The following is a 20,124-nucleotide window of genomic DNA, read 5'->3' on the forward strand; positions in this document are numbered from 1 at the left end:
TTTGTGCAAAAGGCACAGGTGTTAAAACCCAGACATTCTGCTCTTTTCCTAACGTCTTGCCTTCCAGTTCTAAGTACTTTGGTAAAATTTTTGAAAAAACTGAAAAGAAAAGATTTCCCAGTAATTTTAAGATTCTTAGTGGAAAAGTATATAGATCTAATCAGAAAATAGATTGAGTAGCCCTTTCCCATACAAAACAAGTCTCAGATTGCATACACTTATCAAGATTTTGAAATTATCACGCAAATAAAATATGAATAGAAATAAGAGGAGCAAAAAACAGAGATTTAACCAAATAAGGATATTCATTGAAGGTTCATATAAAGGTGAATATTAAGGCAGAAAATTGGAGGATGACTGGTACAACAAGGGAAATCAAGATACCTAAGAGTTCACGATAAACTTGTAGGTTAATAATTTTTAATTACTGGAAATTTCTCTGCCAATTTGCTATCTGAACTTTTCAGCATAGAAGTTTATCATCTGTGGCTCTTTCTTCAGTAATTTTTATGTCTTTTATATGAATACAAACATTTTTAAATCATAATATTTGGGGTAAATTATAAGGCAGCATGGGACAAGAGATCATTCAGGGGCTCCAGATGTCCTGCCCATACGTGGAAAGGCTGAGGGAATGGATTTTATGGCACACTTTTGACCAGTAAGTCCTGACACCCACTGGGAAGACTCCCTCCCCTTAGATTTCTTTATTTGAGAACATTCTTTGTTTGAGATGAATGATTGTTGGAAATAATTGTGTTTATTATCTGGCAAGCATTTATATGCATGATTTCAATTTATCCTTTAACCAAATTTTTGAGATTAGTCCAATTATTAAACCATTTTTTTTAGCTAGTAAAATTATAAATCTGAAACTCAACCATTAGATCTCTAACAATGTAAGAGATATATATATAACAATGTAAGAGCATATATATCTCTTTTGACTCAGATACCTGAGCATTTTCAAATAACATTAATAATAAAATGTCAACAAGCAGTATGATAGTACAATATTTCTAAATGCCAGGAAAAGATTACTAATATCACTGATAACATTAATTGCTGATAATAAATATTAATAATTATTGACAAATAATTGATGGATAATAATTACTACTTATAGGCAACAATGAAAATTCTTAAGTATAAAAATGAAAAAGACAATGAGTATTTTATTTATGAGTATTTTATAAGACTAGAAAGAATAACAAAGATTTCTCATCTCATGTTTTAAGATACTGGGACCATTATTTAAAAGCCTTTCTAGAAACAGGATTCTTGCATAGCCGACATTTTTTATTGGTTTATTTCTCTGACTACTTGTCTAGGAATGTAAAGTAAGTAGAAGAGAACATAAGCATACCAGTTCCTTAGCAAGATAAAAAAATTTACATATGTATATTTAAAAACCTTGCACATATACATTTTTATTAAGAAACTATGTTATCGGTATTTTTAAATTACCAAATAAGTAAGAGATTTTAGATAATTCTCAGCTCACAGTACAATTCTTTGAAATTAACCCACAAATTGGTTTTACCTCATATTCGTATTTTATCAAACCCATCTTTCTGACGTAGATATTTCTTTTCTTAGCATTATTACAGATAGTTATCACACACAGAGTACATGCTAGCATTTAGTGGTTTTAATCTCAGTTTACCATCTTTATGTTTAGTACATTTCTTTACTTTCATCTGATCATGTACATGCTAAGAAGTCAAAACTAAAGTCTACTGACATGTCAGTCATCGGTCACAGGCAACGTGTAAAACCCTTCAAGGTTTAAAATTGAGCTTACACATAAAACCTAGAAATTTCATCACAATGATAAACTATCTTTTCAATTTTTTTCTTCTGTTTTTCTTTTCTATTTTCTTTTTTTTTTTTTTCTTCGTAGTTCTTGGAATCAAAACCAGGGTCTCACACATGCTAGGCAAACACTGCATATTCCCAGCCGTCCTGTAGAATTTTAATCAGTGAAACTTTAGTTGGGTCCAGAGCAAAATATAGTTTTTAACTATAATTTGAGTCAAATATATCATCAACCTATAGCAGGCAGGGGAAAGTCAGAAATTTTATTAGACTTTCCTGTACTTTCACAATACAATTCACACTTTAATTTAGGTGGGATTCAAATACTGCCTTTCTTGATTATATGGCTTCCTCAAAAAGGATTTGCCCTAATGTGTGTATAACAATAAAATTTCTCTAGAATACTGTTTTCTGAAAAATTGTCTGGTTCACATATGTGTAAGCAAAGCTGCCTCTTGTATTACATTTTCTCTCTTCACAGTGTGTTTCCCTTAAGTAGCTTGCAAAGGTTTTCCATATTGATTTGAGGATGAAATTGTACTTGCCTTAAAATAAAGACAATTGCATTTACACTTAGCTGAAACTTCAGAGGTGGTTAAAGACAGCAACTGTTAAATTCATGGGGAATTCTCCTCTTTGAAGAGGGGTAATAGAACTGCAGACCTTTTAACAGACAGCTCATTACTGCAGACTGTCTATGCAAATCATACACTGACGATAGGCCCTCAGGGAAGGGTTTTTCTGTTTTCTGTCTCTGGTACTAACCTAGTATAACTTGCCATATAACTGCTGTCTTACCAGTAATGTTAATGATGGTGATTATTAGTAATAACTCTGAGTAATGAGGTTTTCTTCCTTGTACTCAAAATAATTACTCCATGTAAATCCACAGCAATTTTTATGGTACGCTAAAGACTAGTAACATTAGAAACTTGGCAAATCTTACTTATGGAGGCATTTTCCCTAATGATATAATCCATCAGTTTCCATGCTTAACAATCTTGAGTATCACTTCATACAGAAGGATCTCCCTACTTTTCATAGCAGCACTAAGAAACAACTTGATTTCCAAGCTGCACTTTTTAGGTGTTTTTTGAAAATTTATGCTATAGTTTAAGCTAGGGTAGCCTGAGAGTGCAAAATGATAAACAATTTACTGAAGGTTAGTCCCATAGATTGATCTATACCTTAATTAATCACTAATTGAATATGATTTAGTTTCAGAAGAAATTTTTCTTGTATTTTGATGTCTAGAGCAATTCTAGACTTATTTCTTTTTTTTATTTCTTTTATTCATATGTGCATACAATGTTTGGGTCATTTTGCCCCCCTTCCCCCGCTGCCTCCCTTTCCCTCCGCCCCCTCCCTCTCCCCCCCACCCCCTCGCTACCAGGCAGAAACTATTTTGCCCTTACCTCTAATTTTGTTGAAGAGAGAGTATAAGCAATAATAGGAAGGAACAAGGGTTTTTGCTGGTTGAGATAAGGATAGCTATACAGGGAGTTGACTCACATTAATTTCCTGTATTATGTGTTACCTTCTAAATTAATTCTTCTCCAACTAACCTTTTCTCTAGTTCCTGGTCCCCTTCTCCTATTGGCCTCTGTAGCTTTAAAGTTTCTGCATTGGTTCCTTTGCATTGAGGAGATCAAATGCTACCTTGTCTCTTTTGGGTGTCTTACCTATCCTCACCCCTCCCTTGTGTGCTCTCGCCTCATCATGTGATCAAAGTCCAATCCCTTTGTTGTGTTTGCCCCTGATCTAATGTCCGCATATGAGGGGGAACATATGATTTTTGGTCTTCTGGGCCTGGCTAACCTTGCTCAGGGTGATGTTCTCCAATTCCATCCATTTACCTGCAAATGGTAAGATTTCATTCTTCTTCATGGCTGAGTAGTATTCCATTGCAGATAAATACCACATTTTCTTAATCCATTCATCAATAGTGGGCCTCTTGGCTATTTCTGTAACTTGGCTGTTGTGAATAGTGCTGCAATAAACACGGGTGTGCAAGTGCCTCTGGAGTAACCTGTGTCACAGTCTTTTGGGTATATCCCCAAGAGTGGTATTGCTGGATCATATGGTAGATCAATGTCTAGGTTTTTAAGTAGCCTCCAAATTTTTTTCCAGAGTGGTTGTACTAGTCTACATCCCCACCAACAGTGTATGAGGGTTCCTTTTTCCCCGCATCCTCGCCAACACCTGTTGGTGGTGGTGTTGCTGATGATAGCTATTCTAACAGGGGTGAGGTGGAATCTTAGTGTGGTTTTAATTTGCATTTCCTTTATTGCTAGGGATGGTGAGCATTTTTTCATGTGTTTTTTGGCCATTTGAATTTCTTCTTTTGAGAAAGTTCTGTTTAGTTCACTTGCCCATTTTCTAGACTTATTTCTAACAGTACTAAACTAGCAAGCAATTTTTCAGTCATGTAATTAATGCTTGAAAGAGTCAGCAAGGAGTTGTAAATTTTGGCCATGCTATAACTTTTCTCAATGTGACCCATTCTAACACATCCCAGAATCTCCAAATATAAAGAAAGAATGTAAGAATGAAGAAAGGTACTAGCTCATTGCTATTGGTCTTTCTACTCAGGAGAAGGTAGCAGAGGTGGTATTCCATAGGTTTTTTTACCTCAGTAAGGGAGCCTTAGAACAAACAAGAGCATAAAATAGATATTGACCTATCTTACCATTGGTAATTCTACCTCCATTGTGTATTGCAGATACATTCCTGTTTAATTTTAGGTGTTTACATTAGCTTGTCTATCCTTTTTCCAATACCATACCATTTCACTTATTGTAATATTTTAGCAAGTCTTGATATTTAGGAAGGTAAATCATCCTTAAGTTTTGTTCCCCCTTTTCACCTTTTTAGGCTGTCCTCACCATTTACCATGTGAATTTTACTCAACTTGTTAAAATGCCATGAAACATTCTGTTAGAATTATTTTAGAATGATAGAATATTTCAATTAGAATGCTCAATTTGGAAATTTGAGGTTTTTCTATTAGTGTGTATTATATATGTCTATTTCTAGTATGTATTTAATTCAAAAACAATTTTAACTTGGTTAGTATATTCTAATATTTTGTTTTCTGGTTTATTAGTTTCTTATTTTTTAATTCTTATGTCTACTTTCTTTATATTCAATCTGGTGAATTTTTCTAATTAGACATTTTTATTTTCAGTATTTTCTAATCTTTTGAAGGTTATCTAAGTTTTTCTAAGCATAGCTTACATTTCATCCAATAAATTGTGTTCTAGTCATGCAGCTAAAAGTATTTTATGAACTACCTTGAGATTGTTATTTTCAAATTTATTTTCATTATAATCAGGCCATGATATTAGCTTTGTGCTGCAAAGAATGTTTTCTATCATCCTAGGCCCACAATCCCACAAAATCTACACATTTTGGCTGTAGTTTTTCAACTTTCTTTTAAGCAAAGAGCTCTATCTCAGTGCCTATCTGTGAATCCTGTTAGATCCTGTCCTCTTTCTCCTTCAGAGCCTCTTAGTTTTCATCTTCCCTTTAGTTTTCCTTGCAAGCAGTACAGTGCACAAGAAGAAAAGGAACCCATTTAATAAAACCATGACTTTAGATCCACTAATTATTTTGTATAACACTTGCATTTCTAATCCAGGAAAAACAATTTATCAGATACCAGAGAATGATAATTTTTGTTTCTTTTTAAAAGTATTTCAACTGTAATCACTGTGTTTAGAGTTAAAAATAGGTACATTGAAAAATTAATGCACTCTAAGATACTAGCTAGAATTCCTAGGTAATATTACTGATCTTTACAGCAACCATCAAGATGGTTAGATAGTTTCTACTAGGTGGATAAAGAAATAGTCCTAAGGAGGTTAAGAAACCCACCAGTAAGATTTAGTTAAGTATCTGAGGAGAGGATGCAGCCACTCAAGGAAACATTTTTCACATAAATGTTGAGACAAAAATTTAATTTCAAGTTTTAAAAAATTCTTTGAAAAATACTTTTAAACCTCCAAGACTCTGGCTTGGAACAGCCAGTGAAAATGCAGGTTAAAGGTGTCTTTATCCTTCCATACCTTCTTTCAGGATTGTGCAAACATATACAAACATATGTACTTAGTGTTATTTAAAAGTTGATCATTATTTATGAAGTATATTAAAAAATCTCTTAAATACTCATAATTCACATGAGTGCGCCTTTGAGCACGTATATCTCACTTGTCTTTTTATGATAGCATCATGATATTCCACAAAGGGATTTATAAAATTTTATAATTTTAGGAAATTGTATTAATTTATAATATAAATTATAATAATTATATGTGATATATTTTATAATGTATATATTTACATTATTAAATTCTTCCTATGAGAATTTATGTAGCCCACTGATTGCTTATTAACTTAATAGTTACTTGTTCTCTTTTTAGATTTTGTGCCATCTGTAGTGTTCAATTATAGAGCATATTTCAATTCTTATCTCTGCCCTTGAATGAGACCCATTCCTATGCGAGGGAATAAGTGACTGAAGAAAAAATAAAAAAGAGAATGTCTCAAAACAATTTATGAGATTTCTTTAAATCCTTTTAACCTGGAGTTGAAAGAATTGTTTTCAGTTGTATAATGAATCATGATTTAAGATGGGGGATTTTTCCAGGATGATTATCTTTCTTGACCTGTCAAATTGGACCATGCCAAATTTATTAGGAAATTGCTATGAGGATTCTCTGGGTTGTGCAGTTCAATTTCTCATTTGATTTCATAGTATAGCAATGCAGACTCTGGAGGTAGGGAAGGCAGAAGATTCCAACTACTGATGTAGAAGGGAGAACTGAGCTCACTGAACACACAATTTTATAAATATCCTTCTGAAAATTAAATGTGATTAAGTGCTTATATTAAAAATCTTAGGTCCTAGATATAAATTCTTCAAGCCCTTGACATGTATTCCTTAATATTACCATTTTACTGAGACTCTTTGTAAGATTCACCTAAATTATTGTTTCTAAAAGGATGTGTAGATAATGATTTTATAATTTTTAAATAAATTTTATATGATAATGGTAATATTTCATGAATGGTCACCTTAAGTTTTAGATTCATTCATAAATACCAGGTGAGACAGTAAACAAAGAGAAAAGTATTAAAATGAAAAAGAGAAATACTAGGTATTTAGCACAACATACATAAGCAACAAGATATATCATTAACTAATAATGAATTGAAAAAAGCAATGATATAAAATCAGAGAGGATATTCATGTTCTTTAATTTGGTGGAGCTATAATGAGAACATTGACTCTTTTGAGGTAATGTTAAGACTGTGCTGGGCTCTCTGTCACTTGGACCAAAGGATCTATTCATTCCAAGACCTGATTTCCTGTCCAGTTTAGCATACCATTAGTTGAAGGTAATTGTTGAGAGTATACCCTGTGACAAAAGCTACTGAACCCTCCATCATTTCAGTGCAGGGTAGGTACCCTCAATAAAGGGTCCTATTTCCCCTGTGTCCTTCATTATGTTTGTCTCTTCACACAATCGTGTGATTGTATACTGCTAAATAGTTATTTGGTGGTAATGGTGCATTTCAAATTGGAGACTCAAATAACAAGAATGGAGGACAAAAAGAAGAGAGAGTATGATCTTTACTGAGCTATACACCTGGAAGTTTCAACTGAGTCAACCTGGGAACAGAATCCCATAGTAACAATTTCAAAACACTTTGCTATGACTGAATGAAACAGTTTAGTGAAGAAAATATTTGAAAACTATGTAGATACATGAGCTCTCCCTCTTTACCCAAACTTCGTCCTAGATGGGCAACTCCTTTCTCCTTCTCCACACATTAATCTCTTTGAATTATGGAAATAAGCAAGAGCCGAATGTATCTTTTATGAAATAGGGAATATGATCTGGATTGGCATCACTTTAAATTGTGTCATCCACTCTAAATAGAAACAAAAGGATATATTCCCACAGTAGAGGGAGAAATATTGCCCATTCTAGTAAATGAGCCTCAGCATATTGTAGAAGTGTGTCAGCTGGTAGGAAATGGATTCTTTATATTTGCTCTTCCTCTTAAATTTCCCTGCATTTCATTATGTAGATTGTTCTGTAATTAGCAGATATTATGCAATTTGGTAAACAGCATGAAATAAATATTGCCTTAAACAAGTAAGTCTTGAATCCTGAAGATTTTTTGTGTCCCTTGGTGTAATTTTATCTGTTTATGAATTTTTGCCTCTGAGGAATTAAACTAAAGTTAAAACTAAATATGCAGTTTGTAGTCCATGGAATCATCTAGCAACTAAATTATTGATAACAAGGCGAGTTTCATTGTGTCCTCCCATAATTTGAAAATGCTGGCAAGAGTATGAGAATACAAAAAAAAAAAAAGTGAGGCTCTAAAGCCTATTCAGAATAAGTTAACAAGTGACATGAATAAACACGCTTGTGTGAGAATGGGAGAGTAACTACAAAGAAAGCACTCTGTCATTTCTGTAATAACCAAGACATTGATGTGAGTTCATCAGATAGAGTTGATTGATTCATTATCTTGGACCAGCATCATGATCAATGTGTCTATCAATCAAATCTTAAATCTTCTGAATCTCAGTTTATGCACTAGTCAATTCTACTCAATGGCACTTATCTGTCTGACAGATTAGTGACTTTGGCTTCACTAACTTCAATATTCAGAACCATCTTGTAAAGTATCAAACACTCTACACTTGGTGATATCTGAACATGGAACTCCAATTATTTATTTGATTCAACCCCTTCCCATTTAACCCAAAACTTAAATGTCTTTCCATGTATTAGCAAGTTGTTCTGCAAGTAAAGAATTACCAAAATGCAGTTTTTATTTCCTCTCCTCCGTCTGTCTGCAAAGATACAACAGTGAGTCATGCATAGAACGCTTATTTATACTTGCATGTTCACAAAGTTTCCTGAAATGTACTCATCTGCAAATGTTTTCCCCAGCTTTTCACACAATTACATTGGCCAGAACAATAGTGCAGCTGTGTCCCAAAATTCAGTCACCTGAAGAAGTAATAATGTTATAACTTGCCCAATGATGAATTTGTTGACTGAAAATTAAGAAACTTAATCAAAATATTTTTGTGTCTGAAGCGCAGTTTAAAAAGGAACATTTATATGAAATGCAGGCAAAGGTCTGAGTTTTAACTTGAGTGTATCCTCCCTCAACTCAAGAATTCACATTTAATATCAAAGGGCTAGAAAGATTACTTAAAATGTGGTACAGTATAAGCCTACCATTTTTGAGGTGGGATGTAAAATACCATAAATATCCAGGGCCAGGCATTAGTGAATAAAAATTTCTCCAAAGTAGTTAAATGATGAACACGTTTAAGAAAATAATTTAATAAGTGAGTGATAAAGAATGTATAGTTAAGATTACTCTGACAATTTTCAAGAGTGCAACAAAGTTTTAGAATTTTTTTAAAGAAGGGCTGAAGATGCATAGCTCAGTGGTAGAGGTTTGCCTAGCATGTATGAGTCCTGGGTTCAATCACCAGCACTGAAAAAAATTTTTCTTTAAATAAAAATTAGACCAATAATAAACATGGAAATCATAAACAGTCCATCTGTAACACTAAAGTACGCGGTCACCTTGGGGAAATTCCTCCTTGGAGTTTGTCTTCCATGTCTATGAAACTGAAGGTCTGACAGTCCTGATGTCTGTAATAGTCTGTTATTAAGTTTATCCTTCTACATATAGTCAGAGTAGAATAAAAATAACACCAACTTCTATAAATAGTCAAGCAACTTTTTTAAAAAATTAAAGAAAAGAATTTGTTATTTAATAAATATTTCATTTGTTTACCTTTAAGGAAGGATATAGCTAGTTGCTAACAAGCCAATGGAAAAAGGTACAAATATTCTGACTTATTTTCCTCTTATCCCCAATTTTATTTTTAATCTGTGGTCTTTAAAATGAGAGATAGATATCCTTTATGGAGGAGGTAATCCACAACATATTCCTCTTAAAGTGTCACGACACAAGTTCTCTGACTACAGATATTCACACATTGTCTCTCCTCAGACATGAATTTGATACATATACTAAGAAAAATGTGAAAACAATGAGCATCCTCAAGAAAAGACAATTTTTATGACCTATCTCCCTTAAACAGAGCAAATTTCTACTACACCTACCACTTAAGCTCATAGGATTAAGAAGAATAAAAATGACTTCAATGTAATTTTTCAAATTGCTTTGAGGAAATAGTAATATTTCATCATTTGAAAACAATTGTTTTTCTGAATTAGGTGATGACAAAAATAGAACTTTGCTATAAAAATATTACACACTATTTGTACTAGTAAAAAATATACAGGGACTCTTTCATTTGCATTACAAGTCAAGTTCTTGTAAAGGAGTTACCTATATGGCATACATATTTAACCAATAGGTGAGCTAATCCAAGAGAAAATTGTAAAAGGAATGTTCAGATAAAAGCATGTTTAAGCAGTTGTTTTTAAATATGAAACCAAATCCCTTCCTGAGAATGCAGTATATCTCTCACATAATTCATGCGAAGGCCAACTGTAGACCAGGTACAAAATGCAAGAATAGAGAATCAATCACTCAGTTCTCTGACTCGGTCATTCTTAGGTCTGTCTCCTTTTTCCTATATCTGCAACTGATCAAGGAGACCTGAGTTTGCATGTAAACATCATTCTTGCCTGTAGCCAGTTTACCATGACCAGACCATTAATGGAGTTCACTTACAGTGATGAAAGGCCTTTCCCACCCTAAGCAGGCATCATTAAAGATTTTTTCCCCAGCAATGCAAACTCCACATACAAAAGAGCATGTATATTTAGGTCACTGACCAAAGGCCCATAATTAGTAATTATTTTCTTATTTTTAGTGGGACAATAATAATTAACCCAAAGAAACTCTTCAAAAGTTATTTAAAAGTAAAATTTTCATTTCTCTTATTTCTGAAATTGACCATCTCAAGAAGACATTCATAATTAAGAAATGTGCACAATACCCTAGAATACATCAGTATTTTTCTCCCAAACACTAATAGAAACAAATTATTTCTTTGAATACCTTTATCCAAAACAAATGGTAGCAACTAGTACCTTTTAGAAATGTTTATAATTTGCCTTCTTTTTAGACCCGTTAGTGATTGATTTGAGATTCGGCAGTAGGTAAACATTGTGCTATTAGCAGGCCTGCTCCACATTCAGACATATGCCAGCCTCTGCATAGCTCAAAGGATATGACATCTGTCAAAGTTAACAGGGAATCTCGTTAGCTGAAGAAGCGGCTCTCTCTCTAAAGCATTTTAGGGTGAGAGCCCGGGTTATTGCAATGTGGTCTTCCAAGGAGGTGTGTGAACACTGTTGATAAACTAGATGACTATTTCTAGAAGTTTATGAGACACAGTATGCTTATAATATGTTGAAAATCAACAAGTTGCTTAATAATAAAATTCATAAAAAAAAATAAAAATTAGATGTCTTGTTATTTAATTGCTTTAATGGCATAACACCAGGCTCCTAATGAGCATTTAAAGAGTTATGTTAGGTCTCTGTAATTTGATTTACACTAATAGAAACACCTCCACAATACTGCAAAGTGATCTTCATTGTGATTCTTCATAACAATACATATATATATACATGCATCACATTTCTGTAGCATTTTATAGTTTATTTCATTTATTCCTCAGAATACTTATGGGAGAAAAACAAGCAAGGTTTAGTGGGAAAAGAAGCAAGGCAGAGTTGAAATCAGTAAGGCCTTGGTTTGGATCCATGTGTTTACTGTAAATTTGGAGAAATCACTTAACCTTTGAAACAAAAATATCCTAATTTTTTAAATGTAACTAAATAACATTCTCTTTGTAAAGTTTCTATGGTGAATGGTGCTCAAGAAATAGAAATTGTAGCTAGGTGTGATGGTTCATACCTGCAATCTTAGCTGTACAGAGGGTACAAGCCAGAAGATCATGGTCTGAAGCCACCTAGGGTAAAAAGTATGAGAATCTATTTTAAAAATAAAGCAAAAGAGGGCTGGGAGTGTGGGTCAAGTGGTAGAAAGCCCACCTAAGTTCAGACCCCAATACTGAGGAAGGAAGGAAGGAGGGAGGGTGGAAGGAAGGAAGGAAGGAAGGAAAGAAGGAAGGAAGAAAGGAAGGAAGGGAGGGAGAGGGGGAGGGAGGAAAGGAGGGAGGGAGGGCAGAAGGAAAGAAAGAAAATATATATAATTGTTCATATTTATAGAAAAAGAAAGTTAAATTTAGAAAATTTAACTGACCTATGTAAGATCACACAATTAAGTAGCAGAACCAAAACAAGACTCAAGAACTCACATGCAAGATCAGATATTACCTCTACTTTGAAACCTTTGACAGTTATGCTCTTCTGCCTTAAAAACTTCTTATGTTCTCTCAACCCACATAGTACTATCTATATAACTTACTTGAGACTTTTTATCACATACAAGTGATACATGAATTGATAAGTTGTCAGATAGGAAGATGGATGGATATATAGACCAACAACATAAAAGAGAGCACATCTTCCTAAGTATACACTAAGCTCCTTAAGAAAAAGGATCCAAACTTACAGTGTAGATACTCAATAATTTTATACACTCCTTTTGACAAACAATGTTTTTCTGTCTCTATAAATTGTAACTCATAATTGAATTGAGGACACTTTTTTCTATATTTTAATGAGAATACTGTAAGTATAGTTAGGGAATAGGACAAAGTATCTATTTGATATTGCCAATGAAATAAAAGTTGCAGAGATTCTCACAATGAATTATAGTGATTCCAATTCCATAAGCAGGGATCTCACACCACCCCCAGTGGTTGATGTATATTTTCATAATAATTGGCAATAAAGAACATGAATAATAATTACCTTTAAAAAGAAAAACACACATATTCATGATGAACCTTTTATCATTCCTCTGAAATAATTAAAATTCTTTAATTCCAGAGACTGTTATTAAACCTAAACATAATGATTGGGCTGATCATCTTATCGAACTCTTCTTAATATTTCAGATTTGATTATAGCATGAGGTATCAGCTATTGCCTCCCAAATGGTTCAATAACTGATCTTATCCTAAAAAAAACTTGCCTAAGTACACGTTGAAAGTTCAACAGGTACTTGATTCAGCATAAATCATTCAAAGACAACTTTTAAAAATTATTTTATTAGCATATAATAATTGTACAGGGGGATATATTGTGATATTTGCATATGTGCTTACAATGTACCTTAGATTTACCCTCCTCCATTGTTCTCCCTCTTCCCTCTCCCTCCTTCCTCCCTCATTGTTGAATGAAACAATTTCAACAGGTTTCATTCTTCTATTTTCATATATGGATACAAAATACATCTACCTTTTCCTTGTGGCCACCCACCTCCCACTGGTACCAATCCCCCCAGATAGGACCTATTTTGCCTTCTTGTTCTGTTTTTATAAAAAATAAATAAATAAAAAGAAAAAGAAGGAGGCATTATTGTTCATTTAAGATACCTACACCATGGGGTGCTCATCCCTTCTATTTTTCTCCTTTCTACCTTAGTACCCTTCTTATAGTGATTTCAACATGTTTAAAAATTCTATGTCCATTCTTCTGTAGGAAGTACACCAACCATATTCCCCTTCTTAACTTCTTTCTTTTAACCTCCCTCTCTCATATGTGACCTCCCCTTAACGTGACCTGATTTTCATATTTCTGTATCAAAGGCAACTTTAGAGGTGATTATGCACTATCTTCTCAGGGTTCTTCTTAACTATCTACACTTCTTTATCATTAAAGTCAAGTAGTTCTGCCTTAAGCCTAATAAAAGCTTGTTTTTTTATTTAGAATTTGCCTCAATCCAAGTTTTGATTAACTCTCTAGAGCAGCTAATTAGCCTTCTTCTTATAATAATTACTTTTAAAATGAAGATAAATATTAAAATAACCTTAAGTCAGTGTATTTTGACATGTTAGATGCTATTTAGCATCCAATATAATTACTTCAATTTATTTTCTCTAACTGAATTTTTAAAAATATATCTACATCCTTTTCATATATCTCTATAGTGATTTCTAGCTTAAAAAAAATTTAAGTCAAAATGTACTCAGGTTCAACATATGTACCCAGACTCAACCTAATTAAAAAGAAAATAAATTTTTCCTGTTTGCTAGATATTTAGGGGGAGGAGGGAGGGATCAGAATCAGATTGAAATTCTTATTCTCATTATTATACAGTTTATTTTTTCCTAATATACTAATCAGAATGTCTATTTTGAAAAGCGTAATCTACCCAACCACTTCTAAGGAGTCTGTCTTCTGTAGATAACAGAGCACATGTTGCCACATTTTCATGAAAATTGGGAAACATGTTTAGTTTATTCTTCCAATTCTAATAGAATGGAAAATGTTTATTATCCATCCACACCACAATGCACTAATTATGGGGTATACCTAATAGAGCTACATCTATCCCATTCGTGGGGTACACCCTCATGGCTTGATCAATTCCCAAAAGGAATTGCCTATCACTTGGGTATTAGGTTCCAACATAAGAACTTGAGGTGCTCACCAGTATTCAGACCACACCAACAGGATTTTCTGCCTTATATTCAACATCTCCATAGCTTATGTAGTCAAATAAAAAGGAGCATGCAAGTCACTATGTAAATAAGTATGGAGGTTCCAGAAAGACAAGTATTCCATGTATTACACATGGAATAAAAAAAAAATCATGGAAAGAAGAAAGGAAATTATTAGGGAATAGAAAGGGGTACAGCAGAAGGGGGAAGAGGAATATGTGTGGTTAATAGTGCATAAATATAATCAAACTACCTATGTACATGGGTGACAATGTCAAAATGAAGCCCACTATTTTATGCAATTAATGTATACTAATAAAAAGGAATTTTAAATGATAAAGGAAAGGAGCAGACAGATTTGACTGAGATTAGGGGACCCACACCATTACACTACAATTGGCTTACACTTATTTCTTTGGCTATTCATGTTGAATCTCTAACAGAGACAAACTCTCTTATTCACCAGGAGTGGGTTTACAATTGCCCTAATTCATTCCTTAGCATACTACATAATTTATCAGCCCATTTTTTTACTGTCTTTGCCATTATTTCATTTGCTCCCTTGTTCAACTATGTCATAAGTATTTGAGGGTAAAGACCCGGTCCTCTGCTCCTTGTATGTCACAAAGATAGCCTAATACATACTAAGCATATAATATACACCCAGTGAAAAGAATGTTTCCTGCCTGAGGAGAGAATTCCACAAGACAATAACATGTTAATTACTTAATTTCAAGGGTATTAAGCATAATATCCTGTTTTATTTGAAAGAATGCTGAAGAAAATCAGGTAACTCCTTATCTGATTTTGAATCTTGTATTTTTATATTACATGGAAGGGGGAGGGGAAGGAATACTGGAATTTATTTATTCAAAAGATGAAAAAGTGAGAAAAAAGTTTGCTTAATAATTTCCAGACTGCTTACCTGTACTTAAAGCAATTTCTACCCAGCTTTTCAAAACAAGGTATTTTTATTTCTGTTAGTGACAAGTCTAAACATGGCAAGTAGAAGAAAAAACTGTGTAACTCATTTTAATGAATCAATTAATATATGTATGAGAGATTCAAGCTCCAAGTCACAGGCAGCAACTTGTCTGATACAGAAACTTACCAGTGTGCTACCATCCATCATGTGAGTCAACAGCAAAAATAGCTAAGGGGACATTCTAGCCCATAAGTCAATTCTGACCAGAGTGGTTTCTCATCTGTTTTATTTACTTTATTAGTTGGTGCTCTTATACTTTTAGTACTATATTACATTAGAGATTGTCTAACACCAACATTGCACCAACATTCCCACAAATGTCAGACTCTCACAAGTAGCCAGGCTTGATGGGAAGCCAAGGATAATGACACCACCCAATTTCAACAAATACTTTGTAAGTGAATTGACTCACCCAAACCTCTTTATATTTGCCACATGTTTACCTCATATCTTCATAAGCATGCATAAATATGTGTGGGTATATAAATTTTGCTTTTTATTAACAAGTTAATTGTTCATTAATGGCATACATTTTATGATATACATTTATAAAACATCTCCCTCTTTTTTCACTCTACCATTCAATTTATTTAACGTTACTGAATGACAATATTATAAAAACTGGAAGCAAATTAGCCAATGTTTAAGGATGGAGGTAGGGCAGAGTGAGTCTGGCCACAAAAAGGAAGCATGGGGAATCCTTGTGTTGATAGAAATATTCTGTATCTTTTAGTTTGTGGTACTGGAGGGTGGAACTCAGGGCCTCGCCCTTGCCAAGCAGGCACCCTACCACTTGAGCCAACCCTTAGCCCTTTTGCTTTAGTTAGTTTTGGAACAGAGTCTTTCACTTATGCATGGACTGGCCTGGATTGTGATCCTATTTTAGCTTCCATAGCTGGGATGACAGGCATGCATCACTAAGCTATTGGATAAGATGGATCCTTGCTAACTTTTCTTTTCCTGGGCTGGCCTCAAACCCAAATCTTCCTGATCTCCAGTCTCCTTAATACCTAGGATTACAAGCATAAGCCACCATCCTCAGTTTGTATCTTGACTTTGTTAATGTCAAATTCTGATTGTAATCTTGTAGTATAGTTTTTCAAGATGGTACCATTGCAAGAAACTGGCTAACGGTTACAGAGGATTCTGTATTATTTTATTTTTTATTTATTTTATTGACATGTAATAATTATACATATTTATTGATACAATATGGTAATTTGTTACATATATACATATGTACAATGTATATATTGTATATACATATATATAATGTTTAATAATTAAATTGTGATAGTTAGCATTTTCATTTCCTTAAGCATTTATCACTTCTTATGTTCAGACCTACCTATTTCTCTCTTCTAGTTCTTTATAAAATGTACAATAAATTGTTGTAAGCTATAATCGTCTTATAGCACTGTTGACACAAGAACTAAGTCCTCCTGTGTTTTAGAGACTGTTATTTGATCTCCCTTCTCCCTACCCTTTCTAGCCTCTTGGAATAACTATTTTATAATCTTCTTGTATAAGATTAACTTTTTTAGCATCCATATATGAGAAGAATATTGCCTTTCTGTGTCTGGATTGTTTAATTTAATAATGTCTTTCATTTTGTTGCAGATGACAAGATTGCCTTCTTTTTATGTCAGATAGTATTCTATAGTATATGTGTACCACATTTTCTTTGTCCTTTCATATACTGATGGTCACTTTGGTTGATTCCATATCTTGGCTACTGATGTTAATTATAACAGTAATCCAATATATAGCAATATCTATCATTATTCTCATTAATTTTTGAGAGTTTCTAACCATAAGGAAAACGTTTATATAGAAGCATCAAAAAGAGTACTTCATTTTGAAATCTCTTGTAGTTCTCATGATATCTTACTAAAAATGTCCCTTATGCAACATCTGAACCATCATCTTCCCTTACTCCCTTTCTCTAGTGACTGCCATCCATTGCTCCAACACTCCAACACAACCACCATTCCAAGTATATAAAACATGATAAACTCATGTTTCAGTTTATCTTTGTGAAACCTTTCAAATTCTCACAACTATCAGTATCTACAAATCTTCGTAAGACATCAAAGACCCAATGGTTATAATTCTTTCTTTTGCATCCTAAAATCCTTTGGTGCAATTGAAGTCTCAATCTTCTCCTCTCTCTTTACATCATAAATGTTCTAGCAAATGGAGATCTAGCCTGAAACTCTCACTTGATAAAATATTCTCTGTTCATTAAAAAAAAAGAAGTATCAACCTGCTTCCCACTGAGTGCATCTGTGTGCCTGACACCTTGTTATGTCAACATCCTCATCTCGAGTTCTCATTAATTTGCAGTATGCTTAGGAAGCAGAATTTCTGCAAAACAAACACCTACAGCATGGACTGTTCCCCAGTATTCCTGTGAAGGAGTATTGCAAACCACAGTATCCAATTTTACCCATACCATGTTATCTAGAAGAAAGCAGGTTGAAAATGAATATAGAAAATAAATCTCTTGATAGCACTATGCAATGAGAATGCAGTAAGTGGGAAAAAAGGTGTTATTTTAACACTATTTGACTTGTACTTGGTAGGAAAATGTTAAATAATAGCACCCAGAATAGGGATAGACGCACATATGCAATAAAATTCTTTTGACAGAATGAACAATCTGATGTCACATACAATATTCCCCACTTATCCATGAACTATGTTTCTCAAGATCCAAGTGAATGCCTGAAACTACAGAGAGCTGGATCCTGTATATACTATTATTTTTTCGAAGAATACATTCTCATGACAAAGTTTAACTTACAAATTAGCCACAGTAAGAGATTATCAGCAAACAAATAATAAAATAAAACAATTATGACAATATGTGCTAGTAGAAGTTATGTGAATGTCCCTTCTCTCTCTCCCCCTCTCTCCCTCTCTCCTCTCTCTCTCTCAATATCTACTGTCCTTTTACTTTTTCATGTAAAGGAATCACGTTACAGCTTCTTTGTCATATTTGAATTGGTAGCACCACTACTCTGTGCTTTAAGGCCATGATAAGTAAAAACAGACTTCTTGAACATAAGCAATGTGACACTCCAAGAGTCGATGTGGTGATGACCGAGATGGCTACTAAGTGACTAATGGGTGAGTAGAATAAACGTTGTGTATACTGGACAAAGGGATGATTCACATCTTAGGCAGGATAGAACAGTATGATGTAAGATTTTACCACACAATGCAGAACAACATGTAATTTAAAACTTATGAATTATTTATTTCTGTAATTTTCCATTACATATTTTGAGAACAAACATATATTTATTGCCAATGAAAAATTAAATAAAAATATTAAAAAGGGCTTCTATTCCTTAACTATAAAATGTGAGTAAAAGAATATTTATATTACACAGTTGCTGTAAGAATCAAATGAGTAAATGAGCATAAAAATTTAGCACAATGTTCAGCTATATATTGCTTTGGTTCCTTCCTTACATCTCTTTTATGATCATCCTCCATGAAGCACAGTCCTGGCCTAGATGGTGGACTTTTAGATATGACTGAATGACTTGCCTTCTTGGGTATATCAATCACTCCCACCAGGAACCCACCAATTGTGTGTACCACCTTTGTGTGTAATACTCATTGTTTTGCTCCATAAATAATCATTACATACCTTCAAAACACCAGTAACTCTACTAGCCAAAGGGATGCACTGGCCTCATGGAGTTTATTGTCTACTAGCATGACATACCCTAATGCAAAATATTGCTATGTCCATTTGTACTGCCATTTCTTCAGTTATTTTCAGGCACTCTCTGCAGTTATCTGTTATACCAGACAACTTCTTCCTCTACACTATCTATCCCTCCATTCAGTGACTTTCAAGCTTATACAGTGTGCCTGGTTTAAAATTGTGACCTCTTTCTGCCTGTCTTACCCATTGTTGAATACTTGACTGTGCTCAATTGCATCTACCTTTCAGGCACTCAGCACATTTTTGTCACTTACTCATCTCAACCCATGTTGAACAATATAAGGTATGTTTTATAATTAAGGTATGTTTTACTTACCACAAAATTGAACAATTGTACAATTTGGTGAATTTTAAAAGACATATATGACTACAAACTTCCATACAATCTTGATATGGGAAACTCCTCTATTGTAAGCCTCTGGTAGGAGTATAAACACAATGAGCATTTAACTTACTACATTAACTTTTAAGGATGCTCACATTTTCTTCCTCAACTATGCTTATGTTGCCTTTCCTTTAGAAAAATTGAGAATTTCAGCCATTATTTGAGGGAAGTAGATGGTAAGATATGGCAGAGCAGAGTTTAAAAACAGAAAACTTCATTAAGAACTACAAAAAGCACCCCTAACTTTGTCCTAACCAATAGAATCAAAGTATAGTAATCCATTAAAACTTTAGTAGAAATAGTAGTTATTATTTTTTTCAGAAAAAGAGTCTAAAATACTCTACCTAACTGGTAGATATAAACATTTGTTGAGTATTAAAATATAAATTTACATTCACAAGTTTTAAACACATTTATAGCTTGTTAAGTCACTGAGTATAAGATACTTTCAATAACATCAAAATGACAGTGTAAACAATACAAGGACAGAGTAAAACAATTTTTAAAACTGTCACAAGGAAGTGGGTATTGTTCACAAGCACCCTGAAAAATAAGGGGTTTTTTATCTCTACTTCACATGTATGTAGTAACAAAGC

This window comes from Castor canadensis, chromosome 15 (assembly GCF_047511655.1).
Source record: "Castor canadensis chromosome 15, mCasCan1.hap1v2, whole genome shotgun sequence".
Taxonomy (NCBI): domain Eukaryota; kingdom Metazoa; phylum Chordata; class Mammalia; order Rodentia; family Castoridae; genus Castor; species Castor canadensis.